Source organism: Zeugodacus cucurbitae, chromosome 3 (genome assembly GCF_028554725.1).
Source record: "Zeugodacus cucurbitae isolate PBARC_wt_2022May chromosome 3, idZeuCucr1.2, whole genome shotgun sequence".
NCBI classification, from domain to species: Eukaryota; Metazoa; Arthropoda; class Insecta; order Diptera; family Tephritidae; genus Zeugodacus; species Zeugodacus cucurbitae.
The window spans coordinates 62608502-62621191 of record NC_071668.1 but is presented as its reverse complement, the minus strand read 5'-3'; positions in this window follow the sequence as shown (position 1 = coordinate 62621191).

Here is a 12690-nt window from a genome sequence, read left to right as displayed (position 1 = left end):
GCTATGTATGATTAGTTTGGATATTGCGTTCAACAGTTATAGACGTGTAAACACCGAGTTCACTAATGCCGCTATTTTAATGTTTTTCTTCGTTAAAGGCAAATCCGCTAGCGAATCGTTCCATGAGATTAATAGTGTTTTAGGGGATGGTACTCTATTACTTCGAACTGCGGAGGAATGGTTTCCCCGATTCAGAGCGGATGAATACGAAACCATGGATAAGCCAGCAGGAGGAAGGCCTGTGACGACGAATACCGATAAAATCATGGAAAACATCGTGCTAGACCAGCATGTGACTTCTCGTGTCATTGCCCAGGAGATGCGAGTAAGTAATCAAACCATTTTAAACCATCTGCAGAAAGCCGGATACACAAAAAAGATTAATGTTTGGGTGCCACATGATTTGATGCAAAAAACCTTCTGCACCGAATCAACGCCTGCGATATGCTGCTGAAACGCAGCAAACGCGGAACGAACTCGACCCATTTTTGAAGCGGATGGTGACTGGCGACGATATATCACATACTACAATATCAAGCGAAAACGGTCGTGGTCGAAGGCCGATGAATCGTCCCAAACAGTGGCTAAGCCGGGATTGACGTCCAAGAAGGTATTACTGTGTGTTAGGTGGAATTGGAAGGGACTCATACATTATGAGCTGCTCCCATTTGGCCAGACTCTTAATCTACCATTTACTGCGAACAACTGGACCGCTTGAAGCATACGATCGACCAGAAGCGTATTGGAATTTTCCGAAAGGAAGGGCGTAAAGTTGAACTCAAAAGAGGCTCGTGAAAAGTGGTTGTCTGAGATCTTCGCAAAAAAGGAGGGGGTATTATGAAGTTGCCGTCTATATGGAAACTGATGATCGAACTAAACGGCGCATTTTTTAACTAATTCCGATCACTATAACACTTTCTATAAAGCATTGAATAAAGAGCAAAAAAAGCGGAAGATATTTGACAACCTAATATTTTGTTGTTACATTTTTCGTAATTTTAAATTCAATATTATATAATACAATAATAGCTATATCCACACAGTATTTAAATATTCTATACCCCCACATTGCTGTGGCCACATAATCTATATTTAAATCCAGTATGTAGCTCTGTGACCTTTCAACTTATCCCATACAATGGCGCTTTCACTACAATATCAAGTATTCAATTTTCATTGCTACACTGGCAAATGGCCAATGCAAAATTTACTTTACACATAAGCTTCTAGCATGTTGACACATGCTCAAACACATATAGACGTCCACATGTGTAGAAACAAATTTATTGTAAAAGTCCGTAAGCCATATGAAGAGCTTTAAATTCAATTCCATTGCTTTCGCACCGCCAATCCATGTAATGCGCGTGCGAGTGTGTGGTAATTCAATGCGTTGTAATGCGATGCATGGCTCTGCGTTGAGTATCGTATGATTTGGTTGATTGTATGATTGGCAATCAAATTTGCTTGTGGGCAAAAATAACTAGACTGACGCGTAGATAGACTGACGTGCTGATTCGATAAGTGAATTGTGTGTTGTGTGCAATAGAATTCAATCCAAGTGTGCTGTTCATTGTGTCTTGGGAGGTCTCTTTTTCGAAGGGAATCTACAAATGGATGAATGTATGTAAATATATATGTCGTTTTTATGCGACACTGTATCTCTCCATATGTGTCATTACAAAACTTTGAGATTCTAGATTTAAAAGTAGCATACCTTTAGGATTCTCTGAGATAACAATGTTAGTATACTTTGCGGATTCAGCTCAAAATTAACTGGAAATAGGCGTTGACTAATTGGAAAATAGGCTTTGACTAAAATTTCAAAGGAACCTAGAGTACTGTAAACTCTCATGAGAGGACATTTCAATTAATCTTGATAGCCTTCTTCTTAGTAAAAACATCTGAAATTGGTACAAGGTATTTTGTATTAGGTTGGCAAATATTTCCCTCCCGCTTTTTTGCTCTTTATTCAATGCTTTATAAAAAAATGTTACAGTGATCGGATTTAGTTCAGATATACGCCGTTTCGTTCGATAATCTATTTCCATCTAGACGCCAACTTCATAATACCCCCTCATTGAAGCCCCCCCTCCTTATTTGTGAAGAGCTCGGACTGCCACTTTTCAAAAGCCTCTTTTGAGTTTAACTTTACACCACCAAGGGCGTTCGCCATGGACAGGAACAGGTCGTAATCACTTGGCGCTATGCCCAGGCTATATGGTGGATGCGATAAAACCTCCCATCCGTGCTCCCGTAGCCTCTGACGAGTCATCAACGAACACAGAAAAACGTTCCTGGCCGTCAATCCCGGCTTGGCCACTGTTTGGGACGATTCACCCGCCTTTGACCACGACCGTTTTCGCATATATTGTCGTATGTGATCAAGTTTTCGTGGCCAGTCATCATCCGTTTCAAAAATGGGTCGAGTTCGTTCCGTTTCAGCAGCATATTGCCGGCGTTGATTCGGTCCAGAAGGTTTTTGCGTCAAATCATGCATCACCCAAACATCAATAGTTTCTGTGTGTCCAGCCTTTCGTAAATTGTTTAAAATGGTTGGATGACTAATTCGTATCTCCTGTGCGATGTCACGAGATGCCACATGCTGGTCTAACTCGATGTATAGTATTGTTAATTTACGTCAATAGGTTAGAATATACGAGGGCTGCTATATATATTTCTGGCCTAGGCAACACTAAGTGTTGCCAGGTGCAATCTGACATTTCCATTGGAAAGTTTGACATTATTTAGCATAACATCACTCAGAACGTTTTGTCATTTAATCGTGAATTGTTTTATTTACAGGGAATTAAAAAATTCATCTCGGCGAAAAAATGGAATTAACTCGTGAACATTTTCGTGCGATCATTTTTCACAACTTTCGACGTGGATTATCGCGACAAGAGTGCATCGATGAACTAAAATCTTAGTATGGCTATGAAGCACCATCCTATAGCACTGTGAAAAACTAATACAATGAATTTAAACGTGGCCGACGCTCGCTCAAAGACGAATTCCGTGAAGGTCGTCCAAAAACAGCCGTTGTGTCAGAAAACATCGATGCCGTACGTGAACTGATAATGCAAGACCGCCATGTAACATACCTTCAGATAGAGGCATGCCTATGCATTTCTCCCACCAGCATACATTCGATATTGCATGGACACCTGGCCGTGAAAAAGGGTTGTTCTCGTTGGATCCCGCACAATTTGACAATCGCTCAAAAAAGGCTCAAAAAAAGTGCTTCGAAAATTGGTTTGAGCGCATGCAAAAGTGTATAAATCTTGATGGAGAATATTTTGAAAAACAATAAAACCATTTTCGTTGATAAATATTCCTATTTTCATTATTAGGCCAGAATTATATATAGCAGCCCTCGTATAAAACAACAGAGCCAAAGCTGTTTGTAACTATTGAACATGAGTGGGAGTCGCCAAACCATACAAAACTGAAACAATCTGTACTGGAAGGTTTACATATCATGTGGATATTAAGTTTTGAACTTTGGAACCTTCGACTAGACTTTCATCCACTTCTATTCATAACATATTGGTAATATTCAAAGAAATTGAGGTCACATTGATCATATACAAACGAAATGAAATCGAAACTCACCATATTTATAAATCTTTTTTGTAACTAAATTAATAATGAATATTCCCTTTCTCATTCGTAAAATATTGTCATTTCCATTCAATCACATCTCAACCCTTTTGATTGCTGTATTTATTAAATTTGGAGAAATAGTTAAAATTTGATAACTAAATTCTAACTGCAATGAATTGTAGAAAATAAATCAACTTAATTAGCATATGCCTTAATATGTCAGCAGAAATTATGTTGTCATGCATAAGAAATAAATTGCAAATTATTTCTGATTTGCCATATTTCCCTTAAGCACTTGAAATGGAAAGTAAAATATTTTTGCAATTTTATTTAATAAAATCAAAATAATAAAGAAATTATTTGCATTGTCTAGCAAGTTTGGAGAAATTTTTTTAATTGCCTCAATGCACGCAAATAATAAAGCATAGAACAATGCAGTGGAGCGGAATTATTTTTTGCAGTTGTTATGAATCACAGACAAATATAAGTTTGAGTTAACAATATTTATGTGTTGAAGGACATATGTAAGTAGACAACAATTGGAACTTTTGGTTTTTTTGTCTATTTTCATGAAATCATAACTAAAGTCATCAGTTAATTAATACAAGATTTCATTTGTATTTACATTCGTGTAATTGTAGCTGCTTATTTAAAATTTATTGTATAAAAATCACATATTAAATATTGCAGAAACTTCTTTTATTGGAAGTATAAGAACTAATTTCTTCTCCCTTAAGTAATTTGATTTTTAATATTTTTTAAATTTGATATTACAGGTTTTTATACTCTCTCAACAAAAGTTGCTAAGAGAGTATTATAGTTTTGTTCACATAACGGTTGTTTATAAGACATAAAACTAAGCGAGTTAGATATAGGGATATATATATCAAATTGATAAGCGTGACGAGACAAGTCAAAATCTGAATGTCTGTCTGTCCGTCCGTCCGTGCAACGGATAACCCAAGTAAAAATTGAGATATCTTAATGAAACGTGGAAAACATGTTCCCTGGGACCGTGAGAGGGTTGCCTTCAAAAATGTGCAAAATCGGTCCACTGCCACGCCTACAAAATGGCGAAAACTAAAAACACATAAAGTGTCATAACTAAGCCATAAATAAAGTTATAAAAGTGAAATTTAGAACAAAGGATCGCACTAGGAAGGGACATACTTTGATGTATTTTGTTTGGGGATGTGGGCGTGGCCTCGCCTTCAAATCGGTTTTTTATATATATCTCGCAAACCAATAAAGCTATATAAACCAAACTTTCTGCAGTCGTTTCTTTTAGCCACTTCTTAATACAGTATGAAAGAAATCGGATAATAACCACGCTCACCTCGCATACAAAGGTTAGGTTAAAAATTACTAAAATTAACTCACTAACGAAAAACGTCAGAAACACTAAATTTCACAGAAGAAATAGCAGAAAGATGCTGCTTACAGATATTTTTACAAAATAGAAAATGGGCGTGACATTGCCCGCTTATGGGTCATAAACCATATCTCAGGAACTACTCGACAGATTTCAATGAAACTCAGTATATAATATTTTCTTGACACCCTGATGACACGTGTGGAAAATGGATGAAATCGGTTCCTATATATCTCAATTTTGAATTCCATCTGATTCCTTCACTTCATAATATATACATTAGGAATCAATGAAGATATCGGAATAAAACTTTAAACAAATGCTGTATTTGTGAAAAATTGTCGAAATCGGACCATGATTTTTCAAGGCCCCTGATATCGAACATGAAGAACTCAGTTCCTAAGTGAGCGCATAGTCTTCGATATATTATATCTTGGTGGTGAACACGAGTGAAATCGGTTCAGGAATTACCTCAGTCCTCTTATACTATTTATGATGATTTTCGTTATTCTTTTGAACCTTTTACCGAATATATGGGTCGAATTGTGTTATCTTTATAAAATTACATCAATAAATTGCGATAGTATAAATTGTTCGGTTGCACCCGAACTTAGCCTTTCCTTACTTGTTTTTTTTTTTGTTTCTGATAAACCAATCAGCTGGAATCGTGGAGATAGTTCGAGCCCATTTTTCCGAGGCGGGGGTGTTCAAAACCCTTTAACTCATGTTCTACATAAAATTTATACTTATGCTGTCGAAATGCATATATGGTAATGAATCATAATAAACTTTAACCTCTATCTATTTACAGGTCGTAAACCAGGCCGGGGATGACCCCTTTAAACTGAAATTTCTTTTTGGTATGATAGTGCGTATACGTAACATGTAGGTCGCAGATAAAGATTTCATTCGACAAATAACTTCCAAAACTTGAATTAAATGCCCAAAAGTAAAACAAAATTTGTATAAAACTTGCTCTGCCCCCCCATGAAAGTATATTTTGGTATATTTTTTAAAAACTTTTTATTATTTATTTTATAAGATATGGTGTTTTTATTTATATAAGATATGGTGTAAAAAAAGTTTCGGTTTTTTCTGTGAAGTTAATGATGTGAGCGCATTCATTTTGGGCGATTTTCTCATAAGCACCGTAAAACTTAATAAGTGGTTTTATATTCTTAGTAGAACCTCTATGTATTTCATAAAGTATCAATTGATAATGTATTTAGAATTCATATATACTATATATAGTCCTATACTATATGTAGTCCTTAGCCAAATTTGCTTATTTTCAAAAATTGTATTAAGAAATTGATTATAATCCAGAGAAAAAGTTACATATATAAGTAATATTATTTAAGGAAAAATAATAATTCTTAGCCCTCAGGGAGCTTCATTAATAAAATCACCATACAAAATTTATTGCCACACTTTTCAATTCATATTAAAATAATTAATACCGATTTAAATCAACAAATGAGCGTTTAAGAAAATTACATTTTAATTGCTTGCTGCATTTCTCCTACTTATCAAATCACTAAATACTCCTATAATATACAAGTGTGCGTGCTGATTTGCAAGTCAGAAATTAGCTTAAGAAAAATTCACCGTTAACTACTTTTTGATTGATATTTGGGCACTTAGAAGGTAGACATTTTTCACTGGAATATACATATATACATACATACAAACATAATTATGTCGAGCTGTGTTGCGCTTTCATTAGCAGCCTGAGGGCAAACAAATAATAATTATCGCAAAAATGCGCAAACGTAAAAAGAACAAACATACAATAAATATTACTTAAATATACATTTAGCATAAGAACGTCAATCGGGTCTGGCTCTCTCGTTATTTATTTGTTATTTTTACTTTTTATTTCCAAAAAAGTACAACTGCCTCAAGGCTGACCCGCAAGAAAAACAACAAAAAGAAGTACACACTCAGACCAGGTCCTTGAAAATTGCGTGACGCATATTTTTTCTGCCCCAACTTTTTTTTTAGGAAACTTAGTGTTTCTTTTCTTTTCTTCCCTTTCCTTTTCCTGCCGTTGCACGCGTTGATAGCCGCAACACGCAGTTTTCGTCGCTTTTCGAACTTTCGTCAACTGTAGCATTTTCGCTAAATATCAAAGCAAACGGAAACGCAATAAAAATAAACACTGTAATTAAGTTAATGAGCATTTTCAGATTTATGTGAACTTAAATTGTTTCAATTGTTTTGCCTACTCTTACTCGGTCGTCCTGTATTTGTTTTGTAGTCCTTTGATGTATACATGAATATATATTTAGCTTCTTTTGGGTGTTGAAAGTATCAATTTGATATTAATTGTTAATGATAAGAAAAATTGTGAAAAATTTCTAGCGTGTAGATTATTTGTAATTAAGTGTAGCTGTATAAAAAATTTCGAGTCTTCGATAAATTTAGCCATATTTTTATACTCTCGCAACCTGTTGCACAGAGTATAATAGTTTTGTTCACATAACGGTTGTTTGTGTCACCAAGAAATATAAGAGTTAGATATGGGGTTACGGATGTCTGTCCGTCCGTCTGTCCGTCTGTCCGTGCAAGCGATAACTTGAGTAAAAATTAAGATATCTTTTTTGGAAAAGTGGGCGTGACCCCGCCCCCAACTAAGTTTTTTGTATATAACTCGCAAACCAATAAAGCTATATAAGCCAAACTTTCTGAAGTCGTTTCTTTTAGCCATTTCCTTATACAGTCTAAAAATGAGAGAAATCGGATAATAACCAGGCCCACCTCCCATACAAAGGTTAGGTTGAAAATTACTAAAAGTGGGATAACTCCCTAACGAAAAACGTCAGAAACACCAAATTTTACATAAAAATGGCAGAAGAAAGCTGCACTGAGATTTTTTTACAAAATGGAAAATGGGCGTGGCGTCGCCCACTTATGGGCCAAAAACCATATCTCAAGAACTATTCGACCGATTTCAATGAAATTCGGTATATAACACTTTCTTGACACCCTGATGGTGGAATATGGGCGAAATGGGTTCACAACTACGCCTACTTTCCATATAACCCAATTTTAAATTCCATCTGATTCGTTCACTTTATAACGTAAGGAACCAATGAAGCTAGCGGAATAAAACTTTACACAAATACTGTATTTGAGTTGTGACATCACTTGTGGAAAAATTGTCAAAATCGGACCATGACTTTTCAAGGCCCCTGATATCGAACATGAAGAACTCAGTGCCTAAGGTTAATTTTTCACCGAAAATATAGGTAAATCCGTCAGATATTTTAATGTAATTCATTCCCTCTGAATTTTTTTCTTATAACAGTTTCTCTCTGTACCTTAAATGGTAAAAATCGGGTCATAACTTCCCCCAGATCCCATATACCTAATTATAAGTAATATTAAATTAAGTGAGCGTATCGTCTTCGATTCATTGTATCTTGGTGGTGAAATCGGTTTAGGAATTACCTCAGTCCCCATATACTATTTATGATGATTTTCGTTATTCTATTGAACTTTATACCCAATATATGGGTCGAATTGTGTTGATTTTATAAAATTACATCAATAAATTGCGAGAGTATAAAATGTTCGGTTACAACCGAACTTAGCCCTTCCTTACTTGTTTTGTGATATTTTTGTCTCAATAATGTTCTATTAAATATATTGGCCAAATTTAGTTGAGTAATTGAGGTTAATACCAGTCTGGAGACTCAAGAAAACGATTAATTACGATACTTTATTTGTGATTTCATGCTTTATTAAACAGATATTTGAGTATATAAATAAAAATTTATGATCTCAACTTGTCGCAATCTCCGTAATCACCTTCATCAATATTGTATTGATGGATGACGACGATTTAAGGACATTGTGCTATCTGAAACAAAATAAAAATTATCAATCTAACTAAATTCGAGATAACCCAATGACTAAATGGGACACTCAGTAATTCTATAAGTCAATCCAATTTTTTATGGTTAAAACTAGTATCTTATAATCTATGGATTTATAATCCATACATATTTTATCAACAATTTTGAAATAAGATTATCAACTATAGTATGCTGCAAATCTGATAGAAATTTTAGGAAACACTCAGAAAAGTGTTACAGCTCTATAAACTGTTAACAACTGCAATATATATTAGGTTAGAGACCTTCTAGGTAACAAGAAAAGCTATAGAATCATTACTAATTGTATTCGGATTTTTACATTCTCGCAGCAAAAATTGCTAAGAGAGTATTCTAGTTTTGTTCACATAACAGTAGTTTGAAAGTCATAAAACTAAACGAGTTAGATATAGGCTTACATATATCAAAATGATCAGGGTGACGAGACGAGTTGAAATCCTACGATATGAAGATATCTTAATGGTACACATGTTCCTTGGGACCCTGAGAGGGTTGCTTTTGAAGATGGGCAAAATCGAACCACTGCTACGCCCACAAAATGGCGAAAACCGAAAACACATAAAGTGTCATAACTAAGCAATAAATAAAGTTTTAAAAGGGTCTTAGCAAGGGCCATATTTGGATGTAATTTTTTTTGGGGAAGTGGACCTCGCCCTCAAATTGGTTTTTAGTATATATATCGAAAACCAATAAAGCTAAAAAACCAAATTCGGTTTCCTTACGTACCCCACCACACATCATGAAAATAGTTGAAATCAGATAATAACCACGCCCACCTCACATACAAAGGTTAGTAACTTCCCCTAGCTCTCATATACCTAATTATAAGATTTTCAATAATACGATAGGCTTAATAGCTTATAAATTGGTTAATATGTGAAATATTTTAGCAAAATTAAATGAGCATATTATCTTAGATATAATGTAAGTTGGTGGTGAAAGTGTGTGAATTTTTCATAAGATGTTGGTAAATGTCAGCATCTGATTGTTATTTTTAGCAGTGACATCTACTGTCGTGTAGCGTTCGTGGACGAAGAACGTACATATATATAATTACAAATACGTTCTGTGTCGCAGAGATGCATTTCATTTTCAAGTCGATTAAAATTCAAATAAAGGTTATTGTAGATACAGTAAAAGCTGGTTAATTGATCAATTAGGTCATGTGTGAAATAGCTATAAGGTTAGTCAGTTTTATATGGCATCGATAGCAAATAAATTAACAACATTCGTGGAATATTATTTTTTTAATTACGCATTGTCCTTTTTTGGTGAATGAACTCTGTGAAGCAGGAAAGTACTCAATAGTAATCGCTGTAAAAACCCTATGTACTCCATTTGCCATAATACTATAATTAATGATTACATTATGAAATGCTTGTGGCATACTTAAGCATACATATAGTAACATAGTTTGTTTATATCTGTATAAGAGCCTGTCAATTTACTTAAATGAATAACTACATATATAAAAGGAAACATTAACAGAAATACGCTTATTTACATTAAGTGCTTAATTTGCTTGTTATTGTTGGAATCTACATACATTAAATAGAGATATTTGTTTTGAGCTTTCACATATTTGTAGATAATGATGTTATAATTACCAATATACAGTTAAGTATTTACTATTGTTTGGAGATATACACCTGAGAAGCCCTTTAGGAATTTATGAAAAAATATATTTTTTTCTTATGTGGGGGTACGTGTAGTATAAGTAACTTTCTGTTGAAATTAAATTAAGTATTCTCGAAAAATATTCAGACAGTAAAGGCATTTCTTCTAAAAATATAAAAAAATTTAATCGAACCATTCGATAGTATAGCACACTCATTATCAGTAACATCAAATCCAGTAACATCAAAAATTTACCAAAAAATTCTCACGGAGCACCTCAAATAACGCTAAAGTAATTGAGGTTAATCACCAATAACATGAAGACATCCTTTCGGAAATTACCAATAAAAAGCAGAAGAACAGTTAAGTAATTGTTTAACATTAGACGAAAGTAGAAAAGTAATATAAACTACAAGCGCGTACATTTACTAACCACTTAAAGCCAAACAATGTGCAATTAGTTGGTAAGAATGCACTATAAGCCAATGCCTACATATCTGTACATTAAAATGCCTCAAATGTAATAACAACTAAATACTAAATTTTCAATAAAATCCTGATTTATGTGCATTACACAGAATATGTATATATGTATATACAAACAATGACTAGTTGAATTGTTTAATAGTCTCGAGTTCATTAAACACATTTATATTTACATGTTCTACAGTGTGTGCATGTTAAAATAAACTCATCAATTTATCTTTAGTTAATGACTTTGCATGTAGGTGTGTTTATCGAAATACATACATACACACCTATAGACTTATACGTAGTATAATACTCGCTTGTCTGCAAGCATGTTTTAATTGCCGCATTGTTTACATTAAATGGGTAAGAAAGACATTTTCATTAACAGCAACAGTTGTTGGCTAATTAACTATACATGTAGGCATATATATATATATGTACATATAAGAAATGAAATGGCGTAGCTTCGTATGTTAGCGTGACAATGTGTTTAATGATGGCTTTGAACTTTTGACCTTTTATTAGAATTGTTAGCTTTTGTGGCATTTCTCTGTGATCTTGTGTAGATAAACATTTGAAGTTTTTTTGAAGATTTATTGATTTGCTGTAATAAAATGGATGGTGGGTTTGAATTCGATTGGAGTGGAACCGTATTACTGAAGGCCTCAGTCAATGTAATATTCTCAGTTTAAATATTTTAAAATAAATTGCAATTATAAGCTCTCATTTCGTTCAATTTTAATTTTTTCTATAAGTAGTAACCTTAACATAAACAGTGTAAACTTAAGAGGCTATACCAGTGTCACATTTTTAAAAAATCGATGTTTTTATTTTTTGCTTATTCGATAGTTTATACTTTCAAAAATATCCTGTGAAAGCGGTGAGGACATCTCTTGAATAGTTTTCGAATGTCAGCGTTCTAATGTGCAAAAGCTTCTATAGTCGAAAAGTGTAGTTAAAAGCGTTTTTCACGAAACGACATATCTCAAAATTGCTGACATTATAATTCAATGAGAAATTGACCGATCGACTTCAAATTTAAACTAAATATTGTTGAATATATATACTATACAATGACCTTCGATCTTTTTGATTTGTGAAATGTTTCAATTTGGCACTAAAAAACGACTATTTCTTTTACCTATAAAACGGAACTTTTTTCAGAACTACGCCATTTTGTTAATTTTTGATATCAAAAATTGTTGGTCATTGTAAAGGAAATGCTTTAAACTTTTGACCTTTTTGATTTTTTGTTTCAGCAACTCATTCGGCCGGAATCATGTCAACAGTTGAGAACTTTTTGTTTTGCCAGCTCCCAAAACAGTTTTTGTAAAAAACAAGTAAGGAAAGGCTAAGTTCGGGTGCAACCGAACATTTTATACTCTCGCAATTTATTGAAGAAATTTTAATAAGATAACACCCAAATTTTCCTATAAATTCGGCACAAAGTTTAATAGAATAACGAAAATCGTCCTATATAGTGTATGAGGGCTGAGGTAATTCCTGAACCGATTTCATTCATTTTCACCAGCTAGGTACACTATATCCAAAACTATACACGCACTTAATTTCGCAAAGATATAGTATCTTACATATTAACCAATACATATATGTAGATTAAAGCCCACCGTATTTTTGAAAAACCTATAATTAGATACATGGGAGCTAGGAGATGTTATTATCCGATTTTAATAATTTTTGGAACAGAGACACACTATTAGAATAAAA